The 22,700-nt window shown below is 43.0% G+C and overlaps 1 protein-coding gene across 1 annotated transcript in view; it reads right to left on the reverse strand.

The window, feature by feature from the left end:
- The window catches only part of agap3 (ArfGAP with GTPase domain, ankyrin repeat and PH domain 3), a 170,497-nt gene that overhangs the window by 118,208 nt on the left and 29,589 nt on the right, over window positions 1-22,700 (reverse strand). The window lies entirely within an intron of this gene.

Raw genomic sequence — 22,700 nt, forward strand, 5'->3', positions numbered from 1 at the left:
GCATCCTCATTGTGTTTTGCCCTCTTTAGTCCATGTTCTCTCTCACAAGTAGTTTTTACCTGGTGCTTTGAAAAGAACACCTCATGGCTCGCACATCGGCACATATTGCAGAAGTCCCTCTTAGCCAAAGGGATGCCAGGATGATGCTTGGTCATAGCCTATGGCACAGCAGCTATATGTCACATTTGCGAGGTGGTGAAGGACCCCAAAAAGCAGGCAAGAGGGAGGAGCAGGGTGTACTTGACAAACTGAGAAATCTAAATCCAAAACAAAGTCCAAAGTATCAAACAAAAACCATGGCAGAAGCTCAAAGCTAAGAGTAACAGAAACATGACCGAAATATGACAGAACAAACAAACATGACAGCAGCAAAGAACCAAACAAACAATGACCCGACCATGAGTGGTTGGGTGGGAGTCCAAAATTGCATTCAAGTTGTGGTACTCTGTATCTAATATTTAAATTACATGGCGGCTTGTATCAAATGCTCCTATGGATTGAACATGGCCCACGGCCCAGACATTGCCCACCTCGGTATTAGATGATGCTTATTCTGGTTAGATTACATGCAAATGCAAAACATAATTTGAGCATAATTAATGAATGCCAGGCAGCACTGTGTAAAAGTGATTCTATGACTGGGTTTGCCTCGCTGTTCTGAGGTTTGGGGTATTGATTTTCAGTGTGACGTTTACATGTTTACTCTGTGCTAGTCTGTTCCCACCCCCCACCCCCCACCCCAACCCGGGCACTCTGGCTTCCTCCCACATTCCAAAAACATGCATGTTAGGCTAACTAAAGACTTAAAATTATCCAGTCCATAGTGTACCCTGTGTACTGCCCAAAAGCACACGGGACGAGACTCCAGCCTAGCAGCCAACGTAACGAATTAATGCATACATGGATGATAGCTGATCAGAATGAATGAAAACTGAAAACAGATCCATGGCGCTGTTGCATGAAATAAAATATTTCCTATTTGAATATTGTGGTGTAATATAAACCATCAATGTTGCAAAGGTATCATTACGTCAATGATGATGTTCAGGCCTCACACGTTGGCTGTCTGGCAATGAGTCAGGCCGGTCGGAATACACTGGACTGGATATCTGGATGGTAATTTCCTGCTGCTCCAATGGCACATTAACTTCCCGTGTAGTGTGGTGTAAAAGAGATAAATACATGTTTGCTAGAGAATCACTTGACAGATAAGAGGCCGCTCTCGGGATTTGGCCGCAGCTCCGCGCTTCCTTGACAAGCGCGGATTTGGAATGGCCCAGGAGCTGCGGGGGACATGTCCGCGAGTAAACTCCCCCTTTGACTTGTACAAAATGTGGGAGAGGAATTGTTAATTACATCTTCACATGTAAATAGATGGCCTGCACTCTGCAATCCACCAACCCTTCAGGGTCAACAATGAGTCACACTGCCATGGATCTCCAGCCAGGAGAAGCGTACACATGCGCACACATTCCTTATCCGAATTCTTATGCTGCCTTCACGCACAATGGACACAACATTAGTGACACCTGCTAACGCGAATAGACAGCAATAGAAAGATTATCATGGTGGTACTCAAATCTGTTGCTTACTGCGGTTTTAGCATCATTTCATTTCATAGTTACACAAAGTCACTGGTCATCCAAATTACAGTATGAGAAACACTTCTCAGTATGTTTCATTTTTTTGTATTAGTGTCTGTTGGAGTGGGATAATGTTAGCCAAAATGATTAATTACACGTATCTCTATTTATGCCTACATTTCTTTTTTTTCTATTCATGCATGCACTCAATTAGTTTTATACAACTTCATCTTAGGGCTGTTCCGATCGGGGTTTTATGCTGCTGATGCCGATCATCCATGAGTGAAATCAGCCGAGACCGATACCAAACACATGTAATGGTGGCATATTTTTTCGATTTAGACAGGGCACTCATGATTATTTTCATAACCCTGGTAAACAGCAAATTTGAATGAGAGATGGCATTTTGAGTCCCAAAGCGTATTTTTGACATTGAGTTAAAATGGCTTTAGTTTTTTTTTTGTTGCATATTAAGGGTGTGGAAAATAATCGATAATAATCGATGCGCACGTGCATCGGCTCATTCGCTGGGTATGATGCAATTGACAGGTGAAATCCAGATTCATCACGATGCGTTGGCGGGTATCGGTGAAATCCGATGCAAGTGCCGTTTTATTCATGTTAAACGTCACCTATCTGCCCTTTCCTAGGCGCATTGAATGCACCATCATTATTTTGCGTTTTGTGTTGAATATGGGCGGAAGCAGTGAGTGTACATACAGTCCAGTACACTACTCGCGAAACACTATGGAAGTTCCCGAAAGCAGCAGCGAGGAAACTACTTTATTTAATGCACTCGCAACATTCCGATCTTATGTTTGGAAATACTACGGCTTCGAAAAGAAATACGGAAAGCTTGATAAAACCTCCGTAATTTGCAAATAATGTCGCACTACGAAGCCATACAACGGCAGCGCCACAAATATGCAGACCACTTAAAACGATGGCACCACATCACCGACAAGGTTCCCGCCCCCTCTCCCGCCTCCCCGTCCAGTTCCTCGTTGGACACTGGAGAAACTTGGCAAACAAGGTCAGGATCAGAAAAAAATCGCCTCTTATTTTGGTGGTCCCCTTGCAGCTCACTGTGACCGCGCAAGGAAAGACTATATATGGATGACTCTTTTGGACATTTCATTTTGACACTCAGTGAGAGTGGTCTGTGTACGCTACAATACACACAGCAGCGTTGAGGCTGTGACTGCCACATTGTTTCAATTGTATTTTTTTTTCTGTCCTATGGAGATGGATATTTCATATAAGACACTCAGTGAGTAGTCTGTTTGTGTTTACACTACAGCAACAGCTATGAGTCTCAGGTGCCAAATTGTTTACATTTTCTTTGCACAAAACCCAATTGTGAAAGGGCTTAAATAAGTTGTTTTACGCGTTCTACTGTTTATAAGGAATAAAGTGGTATACTTTTTGCAATACCGTACTGAATTTCATCTTTTTAAAAAACTTTTTTCTTTGCGTATTTGCATCATGTTTAATTGCACAATATCACAACAAATTGCATTAAATCTTATCGGATCGCATTGATTTGAACTAAATGTGTATCGCGTCGTATCACATCGTGAAGACGGTGAAACGTATCGCATCGTGTCGCCAGAAAATTTCATGTATCGTTTAAGTATCGCATAGTGCATCGAGTAGGTAGTGCATCGAGATGTGTATCGAATCGTCCTCAGTGCTGAGATGCACATCCCTATTGCATATCTGGTTTTATAGATGTCCGCATCTTCTTTTTTTTTTTTGCATTGAATGTTTGTCCTATAAAAGCTTAAGTGAGATGGAGTCTACCATCCATTCATCCATCCATCCATCCATTTTCCCATCCGCTTATCCTTACAAAGTTGTTGGGGGTGCTGGAGCCTATCCCAGCCGTCTGGAGGAGGCAGGAGACACCCTGAACAATTATCCACTCTCACACTCACACCAAGTGACAATTTGGAGTTTTCAATCATCCTGCCGTGCATGCTTTTGGAATGTGGGAGGAAATCGGAGTACCCGGAGAAAACCCACGCAGGTCCGGGAAGAACATGCTAACTCCACACAGGAAGGCCGGAGCCGGGATAAAACCCACGACCTCCGCACTGTGAGGTCAACGCATTAACCACTGGACCACCGCCCTCAGAGTTTACCATGTGTTGTTATTTATCCCTATATAATTTCAGAAAAAAAAAAATCACCTGTTGGTTAACTTAACCCTGAACTCATAAAGAATACTTAATATGTTGCTATATTACATATCACAGTACTAGTCAAAAGTTTGGAAATACTCTCCAATTCAGAGGGGTATTTAATAGTTTCCCGAATTGTACTTTGTAGATTCTTACTTAAGTAATCAACATTATGAAAAATACTAATGGAATCATTTGATTGACTAAGAAAAATTTCATCCAAACAGAATGTTTCATAATTTCGATTTTTTTTTTAAAATCAGGTAGCTTTTGCATCGAAGAAAGCTTTGCACGTCTTGTTCTTTTCTCGTTCAGCTTGATGACGTGTGGATGATGCTTTATGAGCTGAAATGATTTTCACTTCGCAGCTGTTCATTATAAAGACAGGCTGCCAGTCAATCGCAGATGACTGGTACTTCTTGTTGGATAGCATGAACAGACGACAGAGCAAGCATGAGCAAGGCAATTTATGGTTTGTGGTTTATATGCCGCATTTAATTTGACCTTCGACACAATTCTACCAACAAATAAAACGTCAGAGAAACTTCGATGATCCCTCCCCCCGCAAAACTTTTAAACCATGAGCAAAAAACGATACCTCAAAAAAAAACATTTGTTTAATAAACATCATTCAAACCGTATGACCCTCAGTGTACTAAAATGGCCCCTGATGAGGACGCCCCCCTAATTTGATACCGAACGAGGGAACCGTGATGGCACCTGCACGTAGCCGCTGCAGCGCAGGCAGCTGCAGAATGTAAACAAACGGCTAATCTGACTTTAGCCAACTGGCGAGCGCCGTCTCTCCACGATAAACGAAAAGTGGATTTGAGCAAATCCAGACATAAGCCCCGTGCATATGTACCACATAAAAACAAGGTCAACACAACAGATACTCCATGTACTGTATCCCAGTCACAGCAAATTTTGAATTATGTAATGTGTTTCACTCATTAAAGTGACATGCGGACAAGTGAATTTCTTACGACTCATACACAAAGAATTTGGCTCTTTGAAGTGCCGGCCCACATATTAAGTTGAAATTCAAAACAACCAAGTAAATCTTGTGTCATTTTCCTGTCCGGGCTAAATTACATAATAACACTGGTCAACAGCAAATTCTAATCAACTTCGTGTTTATTTTTGACACTCACATCCATAATATATTTGAAAATTTTTCAATCACATCAGGTTTTTGACATATTTTCATTTTTTGCTTTTCAGTTTGACTGATAAAAGCAATTTGGATTTTATCATGTATTGTATACAGTATTGTGATTAAGAGGTGTCGGGAAAATGTTAGTGAACCTAGGCCTTAATTCATAACGCTAACCACTGGCGGTCCAGTGGTTAGCGTGTCGATCTCACAGTGCAGTGTTACCGGGTTCGACTCCAGCTCCTGATTCCCTTTGAGGAGTTTGCCTGTTCTCTTTGTGCCTGCGTGGATTTTCTCTGGGTAATCAGGTTTCCTCCAACATTGATGGCAGGTTAATGGAACACTCAAAATTGTCCCTAGGTGTGAGTGTGGATGGTTGTTCGTCTCTGTGTGCCTTGCGATGGGCTGGCAACCGCTTCAGGGTGAACCCCAACTACTGCCCGAAGACAGGTGGGGTTGACATTACAGATGTGTGTGTTACTTCCATGTCAAAGGCAAAAGGTAACCACAGCTGCATTGAGCTTTGTTGGATGCACACATCAGTATCAGCTAACTACATTAGCTTCTGACTGAGTTGAAATATGGTATTGTTCTGTGAAGGTATCAATGGTGGAGGTGATGGTGGTGGGGGATTTGTTTGGTGGTCTGTCTATCCATGTGCCACAGATGCAAAGTATCGTGTGGTGCCTCCTCTCTTTACGGGCGCTCTATTTTTTTCACCCTCCTCAGGGCTGACGCACAGAATATACCGTTGTCAGGGCTCTGTACCTCCATTCCATCATCATGGAAACAAAAGCCCGACATAAATACAGTTGCAGTCAACTGGATCGAAGAGGCCTACTTTCAGTCAGAAAAAAATAAGGTGTGTAGGGTATGCTATATTTCTTGATACTAGGAGAATTATGATTAAAGCATGTCACAGATGTGTTAAGTAAATTACCTCGGAAGTGTTTTAAAGAAATTAAGCAGGAGGGGTGGGGGGGGTGCACAATGTCTTAAGGCCTGTAGTAACAGAGCACCACCAAGGGGAGTCACTGTTGGTGTAGGCGAAATCAATTGCAACATGCAGCCATTTGTAGATATTCGTCTTTGTTTGCAGTACTCCAAATGCAAGGAATAAAATATTGTATAAGATTTTTTTTAATTAAGGAGAGCGGTTAGTACAGGGTATCCTTAAAGTAAAAGTATTTGTGAACTCTGTTATGAGACATGAAAAATATTTATTTAAATCTCACATTTACTTACAAAAAAGCATTAAAAAAAACACAGCCTGCACTCGCTATGGACTTTCTGGCACCAGTGTGTGCGCGAGGAGTGAGGCTGCAAGACGGATATGACATAAGAAGCTCATCAGTGGGGTAGCGGCCCACGCACTCCGTATCCTCGGTGGGATCTCTGTTCAGCGGCATTTTTCACTGGATGCAATGAACAAAATGGCTGAAGCGACTCACCACTGAAGGGAAGCAGCAAATTAATGCTAGTTGTTTGCTATTTAGACAGTTCCTACTCTATGCAATATATATATATGTGATATATATATATATATATATATAAATTCCTCGTCTCACCCACCCTCGGGTGGTGTCCGTCCCTCATTCAGCTCGGGTCCTCTACCAGAGGCCAGGAAGCTTGAGGGTTCTGCGCAGTATCCTTGCTGTTCCCAGCACTGCACATTTCTGGACTGAGATGTCCGATGTTGTTCCCGGGATCTGTTGCAACCACTCATCTAGTTTGGGGGTCACTGCCCCGAGTGCTCCGACCACCACAGGCACGACTGTCACCTTTACCTTCCAGGCTCTCTCCAGCTCCTCTCTGAGCCCTTGGTATTTCTCGAGTTTCTCATGTTCCTTCTTCCTGATGTTTCCATTACTTGGGACCGCTACATCCACTACAACGGATTTCCTCTGCCCTTTATCTATGATCACGATATCTGGTTGGTTCGCCATTACCATCTTGTCAGTCTGGATCTGGAAGTCCCACAGGATCTTCGCTCTGTCATTCTCCCCCTCCTTTGGAGGTGTTTCCCATTTTGACCTTGGGGTTTCCAGTCCATACTCCGCACAGATGTTTCGGTAGACTATGCCAGCCACCTGGTTGTGGCGTTCCATGTAGGCTTTCCCTGCCAGCATCTTACACCCTGCAGTTATGTGTTGGATCGTCTCAGGTGCCTCTTTGCACAACCTACACCTTGGGTCTTGTCTGGTGTGGTATATCTGGGCCTCAATGGCTCTGGTGCTCAGGGCCTGCTCCTGAGCAGCCAGGATGAGTGCCTCTTCCGCCTACTTCCCGACGACAGCTGGGATAGGCTCTAGCTGCCCCCGCGACACTTATGATGATAACGCGGATCAGAAAATGGATGGACATTGCCATTAAACTTTATTTCATTTAACATAGTCTTAATGTTCCAAATTTTCTTTCTTGGCTTTCAGTGGCTTTCAATAGAACTGAATAGACTTCTTGGAATAAAACGTCTCACTTTTGCTGAACACTTATTAATGTTGGCCTTTATGCTGATACTTCTAAAGCCTTTATTTATTTATTTATTTATTTTGGGGTGGTACTACTACTACTAAGAATTTTGACAACCACGGTACTGGTGTATTCCACTTAGCGTATCTTCTAGCATACATGTAGGGGATATGAGTGTAGGTGATACATTACAGTCGTACCAGAGACTTCAATTAGCCCAACTCTGAGGTAGGGAGGAGTAATTGCTTTCGTTAGAATGTTGTTTTGTTGGTACTCTAGTCTGGAAAGGGTGTCTTGCTCCCAGACTGGGATGTTTTCACAAGCTGCTGCGGTGCCCCGGCACCAAAGAGCACAGGAACGTGTGCGCTCCCATCGCGCATTGTTGCGGCCAGTCCTCATTTCCCAACAGATGGAGCAAGGTCAACGGGTCAGCAGCACACGGCCGCGTGCCGATCCGCTGCCTCCGCTCGCAGGCGGCCCACGAAACCCCTGCCGACTCCACACCTACTCGCCCGGTCCATTCGTCGCAGTTGCCGAGGCAACCCACTGCGAAACCCTCGCGTGCCTGTTTGATGTGTCAAGACAAACGCTTTCCAGTGTGATTTTAGGGGCGTGCTCAAAAGTGCATCGCTTGACGGGTAAATAAATGTGCAGAAGTGGGACGCGAGCAAAGTGAGCTCTGACAAGAGGATCCCAATTACAGTGAGGCGTCAAGATGCGAGGGGAACGATCACAAAAAGCCACTATCTTCACTTTTACTCCAGGGAGATCTTTCCGAGCACTGCCACACTGTGCCAGTCCCACATTTGTTGGAATGAAACGTGTAACAGACACTCTGACACGAGACACTTTGCACGCAGCGTTTTAGAGGAGCACTCAAACAATAATTTACGGTCATTTCCGACTATGTGATCGAGCCCCCATTTCCAATAGCTTTTAATAGTAAATTGAAGGAACAGTGCACTCATCAGCCTTACTGCAATCTATTCACAGTGCATATAAAAAGCTGACACAGTTTTGTTTGAATGCTAGGTTTTTGTGATGTAAAAAAGGAGAACAACATCACTGCAAAATGTTTTCTGTTTTCCACCATAACTGTGGAAAGGTGTGCAACTCAATTGTTGAGAGAAGTAAAAAATAAAAACTGGAATGGAGTTGTATTCAGAATGAATCACATTTAAACTCATGGTAAATGGTAGCCAGCTCAAACCTGCCACCATTTAAAGTACATCTCTGCAACCCACGTCAAGTTTTGATGTTCTTTTAGTGATTCCATCGTTTGCTTGGTCTTTCTCAATCAGAAGCTTGAAGGTTTTTCGTTAACACAGCTATTTCTATGGCTCATGATTCCTTGCACTTTGTCTAAAGCCGCTGCATCTGAGGGAAAAAAAACATACCAAAATTGTGCCAAAAACATTTTCATGTCAAGGACTGGCATCTAACTAAATTCCCGTGAAACTAAAATTAAAACTCAATCGATTCACCTCTCTAAATATGCTCAGCTCCTGTTTCCGTGCCAGTGTCTTACAAAGTACAAATAATGCTGCCCCAGATGAGACTGAATTGCAAATGGTGCACTCCATTTGCTTCTACTGTTGCTGATGAAGCAATCACTTACACCCAATTTAGCAAATTTGTAATCAACTAAAAAAAAAATTCTATGAAGGTGTTCTGAACTTCTGCTTCCATGCCAGTGATGTGCGAAGAAGAACCACGGGACTGACAGTAGTTTATAATTGGAGAAGAAGTGAAAAATACAGCAAGGTGGGAGAGTGTAGAGGGAGGAAAAAAAGTCTATTGTTTCTGCTGACAAGAAAGGAAAGCGGCATTTAGTTCAGCACAGCTGCTTTTGCATCCATCAGCGCCCGGCCGTCTGTCAAAGGAAGGGGCGTGACGCACACTACCAACCATACGGCACATACACAAGGGCACAAACATGTGAGTGTGCGCGGCTGGACGCTGACAGTGGCTCATCAGTGTCACCACTGCCGAGCCCCTCGCTGCACGAATCACAGCGGGACGGCAGGGAGACAGAAGAAAAGGCACGCCAGCATGGAAAACAAAGACTTTGCTGGACGTGGATGTAAAAGATAAAACTGTATTTTTTTTGTTTGTTTGTTTTTAATAGATCAATAACCCCGACCACCAACACATGCTCGGAAACTACCGAGGAACATCTCAATCCAGCCTGCCCGTGTTTTCATGGTTGTTGTGTTGCTTTATTCCTCGTCTGTTCATGCAACAGAGCGCTGCTGTCATGCAGCCGCCCACGTTCACCCTCGCCAAGCGCCAGTGAAAGGAGAGCTGGGGAGGAATGGAAGAGATGGAAGAATGGAGGGGGAGAGTGAGGGGGCGGAAGAAGATCAAACCTCGCTTCTTACGTCGAGAGATCACCGATACATTACGGGAGGACAAACCTTATTGCTGTCACAATCCACCACGCCAACCAAACAATACTTGCACATATTGGATCACAACCGTCACACTCTCTCAGGCAACCTGCCAGGCATTTATTACTCTGAGTGGAACCGGTACAAAAGGCATGGACGGAATGGGCACAAATTTTCCAGTCCATTCCTGATAGATTTAACAACAAATGAAAGTAAAGCATTTGTAATTTCCTCTCTGAAGCCATACGGAGAGAAGCAGCTCGTGTTTAGGCCTCAGGTCAGAACAAGGGTTTTTTTAACACAGCAACCTGACACAGAAGTCATCATGGTTGAACACAATGGAACAATGCACTGTCACTGAAGCTGATAAGACATTTTATTAAATTGATAAATTGCTCCTATACGCCTATATGTTTATTGTCCGAAACATTACAAACGGAATCCTTGAAGTACTGTTCTCCTATCATAGAGAGATATTCAAAGTCTGCTTCTGGACATAAATCACAGAGTAGTGTGGATCCTTAATGCATTAAGGACATGCTAATTGAATATAAACCCAGTAGAGCGCTGGAGTCTCCAGATCTGGGTCAATTAATGGAGCAAAGCAAAAATGGTGAGGCAGCATTTAGCTGTTATGCTACATCCAAATGGAATCAATTGAACAAGAGAAGTCAGCCCCAAGTATAAATGCTTTTAAATCCAGGTTACAAACTACACTGTTTTCCCGATTGTGATGTGAATAAGGTTTTCTCCAAGCTACCGGTAAATAAGAGTAACAAATGTAACATTCATGTTTAGTGAATGTGGGAAGGAGTCCAGCACTGGGGAAAACGTGCAAAAAGCACACACAGGTGGGGACCCAATCCAAGATTCAAAGCCAGAACCTCTCAACATCTTGCCAGCCATTGAATACAATTACGTTATTCTGCTCTCCAAATGTGATGCTGTAGGGTTGTATAACACCGAAACCCACAACAACAACAACAACAATTCGACATAAAAGGCCATTGTAAGGGGGAAAAAAATCACATTTTAGCTACCAGGAATAGCAACACAGATCAATAGAATTGCTCTGCTTCTTTTTCACAATCAGCTTGGGAAATTTTGTTGGGCTCAAACCAGTGCAGTGGGGAAAAATGCTACCGTATATTACAACTAAGCTAACTAGGCTGTTTGAAAGACAAACATGAGTCTGTAGCAATAGCAAAGCAGTCAGACCCACGCCGAGAGAAACAAGTAAAAAACAATAAAATGACGGTGGCCACAGTTTGACCCAGATGATTTTAGCTGACATTCATTAATTTTGTATGTCAATGATGGGGCAGCACCGTAGTCAGAACGGATAGCTCCCTCACAGTTCTGAGGATTGGTGTTCAAATCAATGCTTGCTCCCACATTACAAAAACATGCCCGGTGGGTTAATTGAAGACTAAATGTCAACTGTGTGAATGCCAACATTTTGTCTCTCTCTCTCTCACTTGATCCCACATGGGTTTGATCATCGTCCTCCAATGTCGCCTTACCCCGAAGCTCTTGGCTCATCTTTTTACGCAGACTTTGCTAACTTTGTATTTGCTATGTCACTCAGACACATTTGCTATGGGCTCTTGCTGCTGCTTATTTGAGTAACATTGGCGGTCTGGCTTTCAATGTGGAATGGATGAAATAAAAACTCAGGGACCCAATACAGCGGTCTGGATGAGCTGCCAATCACGCTGGAGTTGACTATGACCCACATTACTGCAGGGGAAAATATATCCAAGTGGGGATGAGCTTCTCATCGTGAAGTGATTTAGGGAAAAAAAACACCATTTGGCAATTCTCCCAAAAGGTCTCTGCTGCTGCTGCAGCATGTGGTCATCGGAGGTGAAAGCAAAGCCACAAGCAAGAAGATAATCAGATGCATTGGCAGGAGAAACTGACTGAGTGGTGACCTCAAATGATTTGTCCATACAGCCTCCATTCCATCTGTTTTACCAAAAGCACACGAACATGGGGGGGAATCAATGTATAGGCACAAACCAAGCTGCTCATGGAGAAAAGATTCACTTTCTACCATCCCCTCATAGCACCAATTACCAAAATGGTATTGAATCAATACAACAAGAGGGTCAAAGCTAAACAGCATCTGCTGCACTCACCATTATGAGCACCGAGAATAGCCTTGTTGATAAAGAGGGTGGCGGTGTCAGGCTACACAAAGTGCAGAGCGAGCACATGTCCAGCTCGGTGCGTCTTTAGGCTCATTATTTTCACAGCCAGATATTAACACAACTTTCGCGCTCAATTACTTTGAGAAAAGAGGGCAACATCTAGTTTAGTACTCTCACGACAGCTTGAGAAGAATGAAACAGAAATTTTGGATGGAAAATTTACCATTCGGGCTTTAAATTTGATTTTATGAGGCTTATGACAGTCCACAATATCAGCCCGGGGTGAAGCTTTTTCGACTTGAAATTTACAGCGCTAAGACTCCCAAAACCACGTGGATTGAAGGTCTCATGTTTACTTCTCCCCCACGGTAAGGAGACACATTTTATTCAAGAGGAGACTAAGGCAAACTGTGGCTAAGAGGAGAGTATTTTTACTGCAGTGTTCACGGTCAAGGCGCTACAACTGGGTATGCTAATGTCAGCATGTTTGTTTATTTTTATCAATTCTAGTAGAGTATCCGCGAATGACAAAGGTCCCCTGTATTTAATCCTTGGCTTTTAGCCACAATAGGCATCAAGAAAATGGCCCACTGCAGCTAAGTGGAGACTGCTGAGAATGATAGGACAGTGCCAAGACACAGAAACAGCATACGCTAACATTAGCATACAGCATGGGTTATTTTGTCATATCCATGCATCCTCATATGTCACAGTGACGACAGGCTGCTATTTTTCATACCCCCCTGTTGTCCCCAGGAGGTATCAAGAAAACGGAGCACTGCGTTTAAGTGAAGACTGGAATACAGTCGAATCTCATGATAACATAGCTCGAGGGACATAACGAATGTGTATATTATAACGGTAGTGCGTTGTAACTATTTCCAACATTGTATAATATAACTTCAAAAGTTTGAGTGAGTGAGTGCTCGACCAAATTAAGACCAGCAGTGTTTCATATTTCGCTGACTAACTATGTGCTAGAGTTGGGGCTAAATCTAAATAGTTACAGAGAGTAATTGTTTTTAGTGGTAATTTTGTCAAACTCCAAATTAATCTTGAAGGCCTAAATCAGAAACATTGATCCATGCCGATGTTACATGCACTATATTTTGGTGTCAGCCAGCTGACCTACCAACTGGAACTTGGAGGAGGTAGCACATAATTCCAATTCGGGCCTCTCTTCACTGGCTCCTTGCACATATGAGTTCATTTTGAGATTATTTTATTTGTCTTGAAATTTTCAAATGGTCTTGTCCCACCTTACCTCACTGTGCTCCTCCACCTCTACGTGCTAGCCCAGTGACTCAGGTCAGTGGACCAGACACTTTTTCTGTTGCCAGTCCCTCCCTTTGGAATACTTTGAACGATTCTTTGACTTTCGACTTAGCATTGTGTGAGTGTTTCACTGTGTCTACTGTTTTAATGTTTAATTTATTGCTTTCTTGTGAAATGCTTGTCAGATTTTTCATTCCACTTTGTATGCGGCTGTGGTTGTTTTTAAAATTCTTAAATAAAGTTGAGTTGAGAAAATTAGAGCAGCACCTTGTGATAAACTGGCTTGGCTGCGACATTGTTCGTATTTTTTCTTCAAATGAATCAACAGCAGTTAGCTGGGATAGGCTCCAGCACACCCCGCGACCCATGCTCATGAAAAGCAGTGTTGAAGATAGATGGGTGGATGGATGAATTGACAGCTTGAGGATTCTATTTTGACTGGTTTGCCTTTAGACAGGTGGAAGGCAATCTGCGGAATTGTGTACAATTATTTCCACAATCTTTACACATAATGCCTGGTTTAGGTAAGGCTAAAAGCACCAATTGCATAAAGAGTAGTGCAAAAGGGGCATTACGCTGCTTCCAAACAAAATAAATGACTTGGGTTGCTTGCAAGGCCTCTTAACTGATGCTTCCCCGCAGCCTGTGACTAATCCAAGCTCAGGAGATTTGTTCTCACGGCCATGTTTTGGGTGCCAAATGAGCTGGATGTTGTCTTGTTGAGAGGCAGGGGTGACCTACGTCAACACAGCGGCCCACATCCAACCCCACCGTGCCAGGTCACAGGACAGACAAGCGTGAACTGCAAAAAGGCCCTTTTTTTCACCCTGTCCTCCAGGATTTTCCTCCTCTTGCCCGAGCCTGGCACCGCACCAAGCCTGAGAGTTTCATTCTGCCACCGGGCCAGACCCTGGCATCCTCTCCAGATGGTAGAAAACGGCGGGATGAGCAGAGAGATTAGAAGGAGAGTGATGACTGCTTCCTGACTACACATCCGGTGGCTTAGTCATCTCCCATCTCCTCCTATGAAGTGCCAGCCAATGCAAAGACTGGATGCTCGCCTATTTTATGCTATGTGTTTAGCTGTGTATTCACAACCATGACTGTGTCTGCAAACATGACGCATGCAGTCACATGTAGAAGAGTCCGATCACCCTCAATTCAAGAGCTCCAAGTTGTCACTCTCCAAAGAGTATCAGTTCATCTCAATTCACTTCATGATTCCAACTTTTGTAGCATGATGACATTCTGCTAAGATTTTTCAGTTCATAAGTGGAACTTCATTCCTTTGATTTACTCACAAACAGACACTGAGCTTTATACTTTTGTTGTTTACAATTGTTTTGAATTCAAATTCCTTCCTATTTACTTTCACGCTCAGCCGAACTAATCCCAAATAGGTGTACATGTTTTCATTATTCCGAAACGAGCGTCTTCCTCTTTCTGTGTCTAAGAATCATGGGAAATATAGTCCAACTAATCGAATGCTTGGCTCAGACCGAATGCCAACTGAGTGTTTCTCTTCTCACGGTGCATTTGTAGTGTTGCAATGTGGGACAATGTCATTGCAGTCTGTGGGGCTGAGAGGTACACGACAGCCTGCATATGTGTGTGTGTATATGTATATATATCATATTAATGCTGGCTGTAATAGAAAATGAGGAAGAAAAGGACGCATCGACTGGGTTGCGGAACGAGCAGGAGCCAACGAAGGACTGGCAGAAAGAACGCACATCACAGCAAATTTCACAGTGATGCTTTCAAAGCTAATGACCTAGCACGGAAAGAGTTGCACTATTTTCTCAAGGATTTGGAAATCATTCAAGGGGATGCTCCAGCCAAGGTTCTGCTGTGTGGCACAGGAGGAATGCAATCCGAGACCTTTTGTGGAATAAGGCTTCAGTGGCGAGAATGTCTTTACGTCATTTTTGCTTTAGATTTGCATTACTTCCATGATTGTTTTTGAGGTAAAGGAACAATTGTGGGAGCTGCAGTGGGAGATGTTCTCTGAAGTCATATTTTCAATTGTGACAAGAGTTTATGAAAGTCAAATTTTTGAAGTCTGAATGTCACTTTGATCACTAAATGTGTCACTGTTTTTTTAATACATATATAATCAAAAATAATAAGCAAACCTGATTAGAACACTGTACACATGTTGCTGACTAGCCTTTTGTAAGATTCAAAAGTCACATGTTACATAAAATTGGCTTCTTAATGGCTTGTTTGTAAATAGTTGGGGACTGTCGAGTCAAGTGTGAAATTAAAAAGCCAAGTAAATTTTGTGTGAGCAGCCTCATTCCCTAAACGTGTCATTTGGAATGTTGTCAACTGTTACATCACCAACATTGTGAGTCAATTGTGACATCACAATTTGGTAATGTAACTGCTATGTGTGCCAAAAGCAACAATCGGCTACTCTCTCACAAATGTATTTAGGTAGCTGGCTGATGAAGTGCTGCCTCCATGAATGAAAATAGCAAATGATGTTCCACTGTCTTGCTCTTTTATCTTCATACAAGGGGTTGTCAAAGGTGTACTCTGCATTGGCCCTAGAGTACATAGGGGAGAGGTGAGCAGAGGCTCATTTGCATGAGACAAGACCCCCTCCTGAAAACAGGCTGAGTCATACACTCATGTTTCCGATCCAAACACGATTAGATAAAATCTGATTTGTGCCTGACATATGCCATTAACTTGTCAGGAACAACGCGGAATGAGACAGTTTGCCCAGTGGCATAAAAATATGTAATCGCACTGCACAAAAAGGCACTCACTGCCACACTTAACTCGTCTTGATTTGATTGTTACATACAAAGTACCGACTCACTTAAATACTTCTTTAGTGTAGATTTGTGAAAGACTACAGTACCACAGAAACGAAACTCTGTCCCCTGAGATTTACCTCATCCAGCTTCTGATCCCACCTACTGCCAAAAGAATGAAGCTATAGATCAAAGCCAATATGGCATAGTGCCATGTTTGTTTTTAAAAGGGCATCAACAGTCATGACCGAAAAAAAGAATAAAGATCAGGATTATAAAAGGCTCCCATCAACAGATGATGTTGTTGATGCGCCTTCATTCCTTGCGCCAATTACACCCCATCCAGCACCTGATGTTACAAAAAAACATCAAAAATCGCCTAAAAAGCCATCTGAGCCTGCGCTGTGCTTTGATCAGACAATCTGTATTATGATGTGTATTAAAGTAAATGAGCCAATTTTCCCCGTAAACGCTCCTGCTGAAAGAACTAAAACCAAATTGGAAATGCTGTGACTGTTGACAACGGTGACCTATAGTGAACCCGTTTTTTTTTCTCCCAAAAGTTTAGATTGACGTGGAGATAAAGAACTGTTGCCAGTCATCAGATACCTATGGCCGATGCATTAATTGCTCACCACTCGGCTCTGAAAACCACTCGGCTCTGAAAACATTTTTATGGCCATCGACATCGACAATCAGGACTTGTAAATGTGAGTATGTTCTGCAGAAGAATCCGCCAGTGTAGTGGGGTCCAATTACAAATTTCATTATTACATGGCTGACTTAGCTCGAGTAGGCGAACCGGCCGATTGGCCAAATTGCTCTGCATTACAAGTGACAGGGAGGGCAGGCTGTAAGGATGACATCCATAATCTGGGATACTCTCCGGAAGCTGTAAAAAGTGTGTGTTCCCCATGCTCCAGAGCACTTTGTAATGTACATTATTACTCCTTGTTATTATAATCCACCAATGGAAAAGCATTGGCAATACAGTCGAGTACCTTGGTTTGAAGTTTGGTTGTAAATGTGATAATCATGATGATATTTTTTCTCGCAATGCCGTACTGATAATATCCCAATCTAGTGATTGTCCAATAAATATACTAGAGTCCAACCATGTACGATATGTCTGTCGTATGTCTTTGTAACTTAGAACGTGTAAAAATAAGCACCAAAAAAAGGAGGAAGTAGAGTCAAAAAACTTAAACCAAATGCTCATTCTGTTACCGTTATTCATAATTAATCGATAGTCTCATTTTAGGGCTTGAATGGACTATGTTTAAAACTGTCAAAATATGATTTGGGCCATTACTTTGAGAAAGTGACCTGTTGATACATCACAATCTTGATATTTTGTCCCACTTTCTCCTTTTCATTTAATTTACATGTTCAACCCATGATAATGGATTTGTATTTGACGAGTGATCCTCTTCTTTTACTTTGGCGTCAAATAAGAACGTTAAATGTTATTTGAAGAGGACATATTTTTGAAAATGTCTAATCTTTTCTTTAAAAAAAAAAAGAATAATTGTTGGGTTTCTGGTGTTTTTTTTTCTCCTCAGAGATAAATGTTAAAATTATTGGCCCGAATATAAGACGGTGTTTTTTGCATTAAAATAAAAAATGGGGCGCCTCTTATATGCGGGATCTAGACATTATACCCATTCACGACGCTAGATGGCGCCAGATATCACTGAAGCGAATGCTGAACTTGACTCCCCAGGCCAAAGCGATCCCCTGTCACGAAGAATAAGAATAAAAAAGCGGTAGCACGAAGAAGAAAAATAAAAATAGCGCGAGGAAAGAAAAGAGAAGAAACTAATAGAAGAGATAACAGAAAATGAAGAAACGTAGTGACAATCTGAAGAAAAGTGGATCGAAGATCGGCCAGGTTAACCGGCAGCTGAGGAGAAGTAATGGTGTAAACTTCAAGATGCTTTTTCTCTCAAATATATTGTTATAATCTTTTGTTTCAGATGTACTGTAATTATTTTCTGTATAAAATTTAATTTGGTGTTCAAAAAGTATTTTTTGAAACTTGAGTCTTGAAAAAGAGGGGGTTGTCTTATAATCAAGGCCATCTTATATTCGGGCCAACACGGTAGTTCACTTCTGCTTCAACTTGAATGTCACTTCGAAATATTCAGCAATCTCGAACAGACAATAAGTGTTTCATCATGGTGACAGTTTGCATTCAGATTATTCCAAACAATCAATTTCAATTGAAACGTCTTCGAAAGTTTGCCCCTGCATCACAAAATGTCGCACTTGACAGTACTACTGTGGGACACCGAACGTAGAAACTGTTTCATTTGGCCGCAGCACACAGAGCATAGAATCACGCACACGTTCGTAATACTGCGTAACAGCTGGCTATTAGAGGCACCGATGGCGAGAGGGCAGGAAGTCGGGACTTGTCAGCTCGAGGATGCGGCGAGCAGAAGGGAGCCGCGGCACGGCGGGGCCGTTGAACCGTGGAGGGAAACTTATGCTAAAACCTACACAGCTTTTTACTGAAAAAATGCGTCCGCTGCCTGCAGGTTAATAAAGCCGCGTGTGTGTCAGGCTTACCTGCAGTGGCGAGATGATGATGGCAATTCATCAAAATGGGGCAAAGGCAGCAGAGTTCATGTGGGAGGAATCAAAAGAGAGAAACTCCGGTCAGTACATGTAAAAACATTTGACAAAAATATGCATCCATATTTATAAAACCCCCAGCACTTATTGCACTCATTACTCCCAAATATCACATTTTTTTTTAAATGTGCATACGAATAAGGCAGCAAAGTTACAACAATGATTTATATTCCCAAGTTTGACATCCTCTTTTTTTTTAATTAGTTGAAAAATCAAATTGGCATCCCGATGGTTTCCTTTGTTGACCGAGAACGTGTGAAGGTAAACGAGATGAAATGGTATTCATAATATTAAATGAATTATTCATAAACTCATCACTGAAATGCCATCGGGGGAGAAGACCACCCCCGTATGGCGAGGAGGTTCACATTGTTCTCATGTGTCAAAAAATATGTCAAATCTCAGGTGATAAATGGAAGAATCCTTGGGCGTTTCCCACCGACACTCCAAACTTTCATTTTTCGCCTTACAGTTTCACTTTCATCTGCAGTAGCCATTGTTGGACTAATGACTAATCTTCCTTTGCCTTGTTGAGTCTTGAAGAGAAGCATTAACACTCTCGACTTGGAGAAAAGCAAGCGGCCAATCTTTCTATGTAGAACTATATCTGCCATTGCGCACAATTTGCATTCTTCCCAAATTGACGAAACTACATTATGTTTCACCGTAACATTGGCATTCACTGTAGATAAACTCAGCATTTAGAAAATGTTTTTGCCGTGAAGTCATTCATCTGACTTGGGTGCAGGCAGCATGGGTTGAATTCCCAACAAGTGGCGGTACGAATGTGAGCGTAAAAGGTTGTGCGTCTCTATAAGTGCCCTGTGATTGACTGGCGACCAGTCGGCCTCAAGTCAGCTGGGATAAGCTCCAGCCACCCGTGACCCTGAACACTGTAAGGAGAAAAGAAAATGGATGGATGCTCTAGCTGTAAATCATCAACGTTTGCCCAGCATTGCCACCAAATACAACACTGTCCAACATTTAGGATTTCCCATCGCTACAGAGCAGCTTTTAAGCCTTGCAGCCTGCACCCCTTCAATATCCAGGCAGAGTAAGTACCCCTCAGCTCTGCATACATCCTCAAAAAGGCAGCCCGTTGAACCGTGACATGCTCCACAATTGGGGGGTGGGGGCGGGAAGGAATCGTTCCAACAATACACAAAACACAACAGCAAAACTAAAATGACTCACATGCATGGTGTAAAATTTAACTGAGGTAGTGGGTAGCAGATCTCACACACAGATGTACGGTTCTGACTTCGAATCTTAGATGGCGCCTTTTGCGAGCTACGGACCGCAGAATAACTGGGACAACTTTGAGTATTCCCCTTTCTTCCAAGTAATGTCAGCAAAGGCCCAATTCTCGTAGGTCTCTAAAACGTTACCTTTTATGTATATTACCGGATAAGCTAACGGCTCGCATAGCTTCTTCTACTTCTACTACTTCTACTTCAAATACTCAGCAGCAACATTAAGAACATACTTGGTGATTTGTTTTCCTTTCCCTGGTGTGTGGTTTCTGACAATCACCAACAACAAAAAAATCGGTTGAAATTAGAATCAGAATGTGTATCAAGCACAGCATAATTAATTCAGTAACATGAAGATAGTGGCTAGTGAGCGGGAAAAGTTTCAAAATGCTGTTGTACTGAGATGGGCACTTTACCCAATTTTGCCGATGCGTCCTCTATACTCCGTCCGCGACCTGGGTACCCTTCCGTCATCGTCTCCCCGTCTTTATTCATATAATAATCATCCTCTGTCCCCGTCCGGCCTCGTCTTTTTAAAGCGTTACAGTCCTTGCTGAATCCGTCCTTTTTAAAAAACTTCTCACTCTCCGGAATGGAGGGACGGACCGTTCGATCCCAGGGATGGAATGTCCATCTTTGCTGCTGTTGAACACCTAAACAAATGTGCCATTGTGAGATTTATGGGGCAACTATCAACTTGCCAATTTCGGTTACCGTATTTTCACGACTATAAGGCGCCATTAAAAGTCTTAAATTTTCTCCAAAATGGACAGGACGCCTTATGATGCGGAGCGTCTTGTGTATGCGCTGAGTTCCAAAACCTGACTGACAGCCGACACGCTTTTTATATAGAGAAAAGGCGGAAGTGACTGTGGACAGGCATGCGGCAAAGAAGTCGGCCAATCAGTGAAGGGTGGGTGTGTATATATACATATATGGAGAGAGAGAGAGCGAGAGAGAGAGAGAGAGGACAGGCATGCGGGGGAGAAGTCCGCCAATGAGTGAAGGGTGGGCGTATAAGTGGACGCTAAAGGGACACCCCAAGCAGGTACCAACACCTGTATAGAGTGTGGCTATGTGCATTGTTGCAAAACAACTTCGGTTTTGGTTTCTAAGAACCCCCAAAAATTAATTCTAACAAAGAGACACGCCTACAAAGCTCAGTTCAAACTTCAAGCCATCGGTTATGCTTTTGGCATGCGTGCCCATCTCACAGCAGCGGTGAAAAACCAAGTCAAGCAAATGAACTCTGAGCTTGCCGTTATTCCCGGAGGCTTGACTAAACAACTCCAACCGCTGGACATCAGGATCAACCGGGCATTCAAAGTAAAGTTGCGAACGGCATGGGAACAATGGAGGATCGATGGCAAACACAACTTTACAAAGAGTGAGAGGCAGCGCTGGGCGACTTACGCCACAATTTGCGAATGGATTGTGGCTGCTTGGACAAACGTGTCTGCTTGCACTGTTGTTCGAGTTTTTGGCAAAGCCGGCATCATTTCTGAGGAGCCACATGGCAATGAGAGTGACTCTGACAACGAGAGGGAGCGCGGCGTTTTTGATGGATTACCGGTACTTGCACAATTGTTCAATTCTGATACAGAGGATGAGGACTTTGATGGCTTTCTGGGTGATGATTGATCGGAAAATGTGAGTACATTGTACGATGGCTGAATAAAATACAACGGAACTCAGTTTTGCTTCTGTTGCCTTTTTAAAAATGTGTTTTAGGTTGTATCTGTAGGTCTTGGCATGCTATCGTATGCTTCAAGCTAACGTGTTTTTAGCGTGCGCGCATGCATGCCGTATGTTTAAGCTGGCGTATGTTTTACCACTTTAAAACTGTGCCCAATGATACAGTGCATTTTGTCTGTGTAAAATACAGAAATAGCACCCATTAATGAGACTGCGCCCAACCATTATGGTGCGCCGAATGGGAGTGAAAATACGGTATTTGTCTGAGCTGTCTTCGAAACCGTGGTTTGTTCAAGGAACTGCAACACTCGAAAATAAATAAATAAATTCTACTCTGTCTTTGTATTATTAGAAATGATCAGAGTAAATACTTTGAGGGATAAGGAATTGGAAATGCTTGTTTGGATCTTTCAACAAGGAGAGCAAAAGTCAGAATGGTAGCCCGGGCCAAAACATCTTTGGGTGACTAAAATCAGTGAGATCCGATCCCGTTTTTGGACATGAAATCTGAATGGAGTCAAAAGGCAGAAGGTTCACATTCAACTGGGGTACACATTTCTGCGGAAGCTTCAAGAAAACAGTAGAAAAGTAAACAAAGCTATTTCTCAACCACCGACAGACTCTTGACTGTCTTTGACCACAAGATCAATGCAGCATCCCAACCCCCCAACCTTAAACGGAGTTCTCATTGTGTGAATCTCCTGAGGGGGTGTACACTCACCAGACACCAATCCAGGTCAGAGGCAGAGGCCTACGAGTGGGGACAGTTCACACATCCACACACATACAGAGCTTACTCTCGCCACCTACTTGTGTTACATAACAGCCTGCCTACCCGTCCACCAGGCAGATCTGCACCAGCAGAGCTTCAAACCCCCTAACAATCCACTTCTACGCCTCTCCACATGGAATCCTCGTTTCATATACGAGGACAGGTCCCGCGGGCTTCCCACGCGAGGGCTTTTTCGCTCAATGACCCAAAGTCTCTCCCAATATGGAAAAAAAAAGTGAGATTTCAGGCGCTGCGTGACGGCCAAAAGGATTTTCTTTTCAAAGTAATCGTCCCCAAGCCCTGGAAAGTAGGCTTCTATTTACTGGCACGGGGAGAGACCACAGGAAGATGGTTGCATTGAGTAAAGAG

The sequence above is a fragment of the Hippocampus zosterae genome, chromosome 15 (genome assembly GCF_025434085.1).
Source record: "Hippocampus zosterae strain Florida chromosome 15, ASM2543408v3, whole genome shotgun sequence".
In the NCBI taxonomy this organism is placed as follows: Eukaryota; Metazoa; Chordata; class Actinopteri; order Syngnathiformes; family Syngnathidae; genus Hippocampus; species Hippocampus zosterae.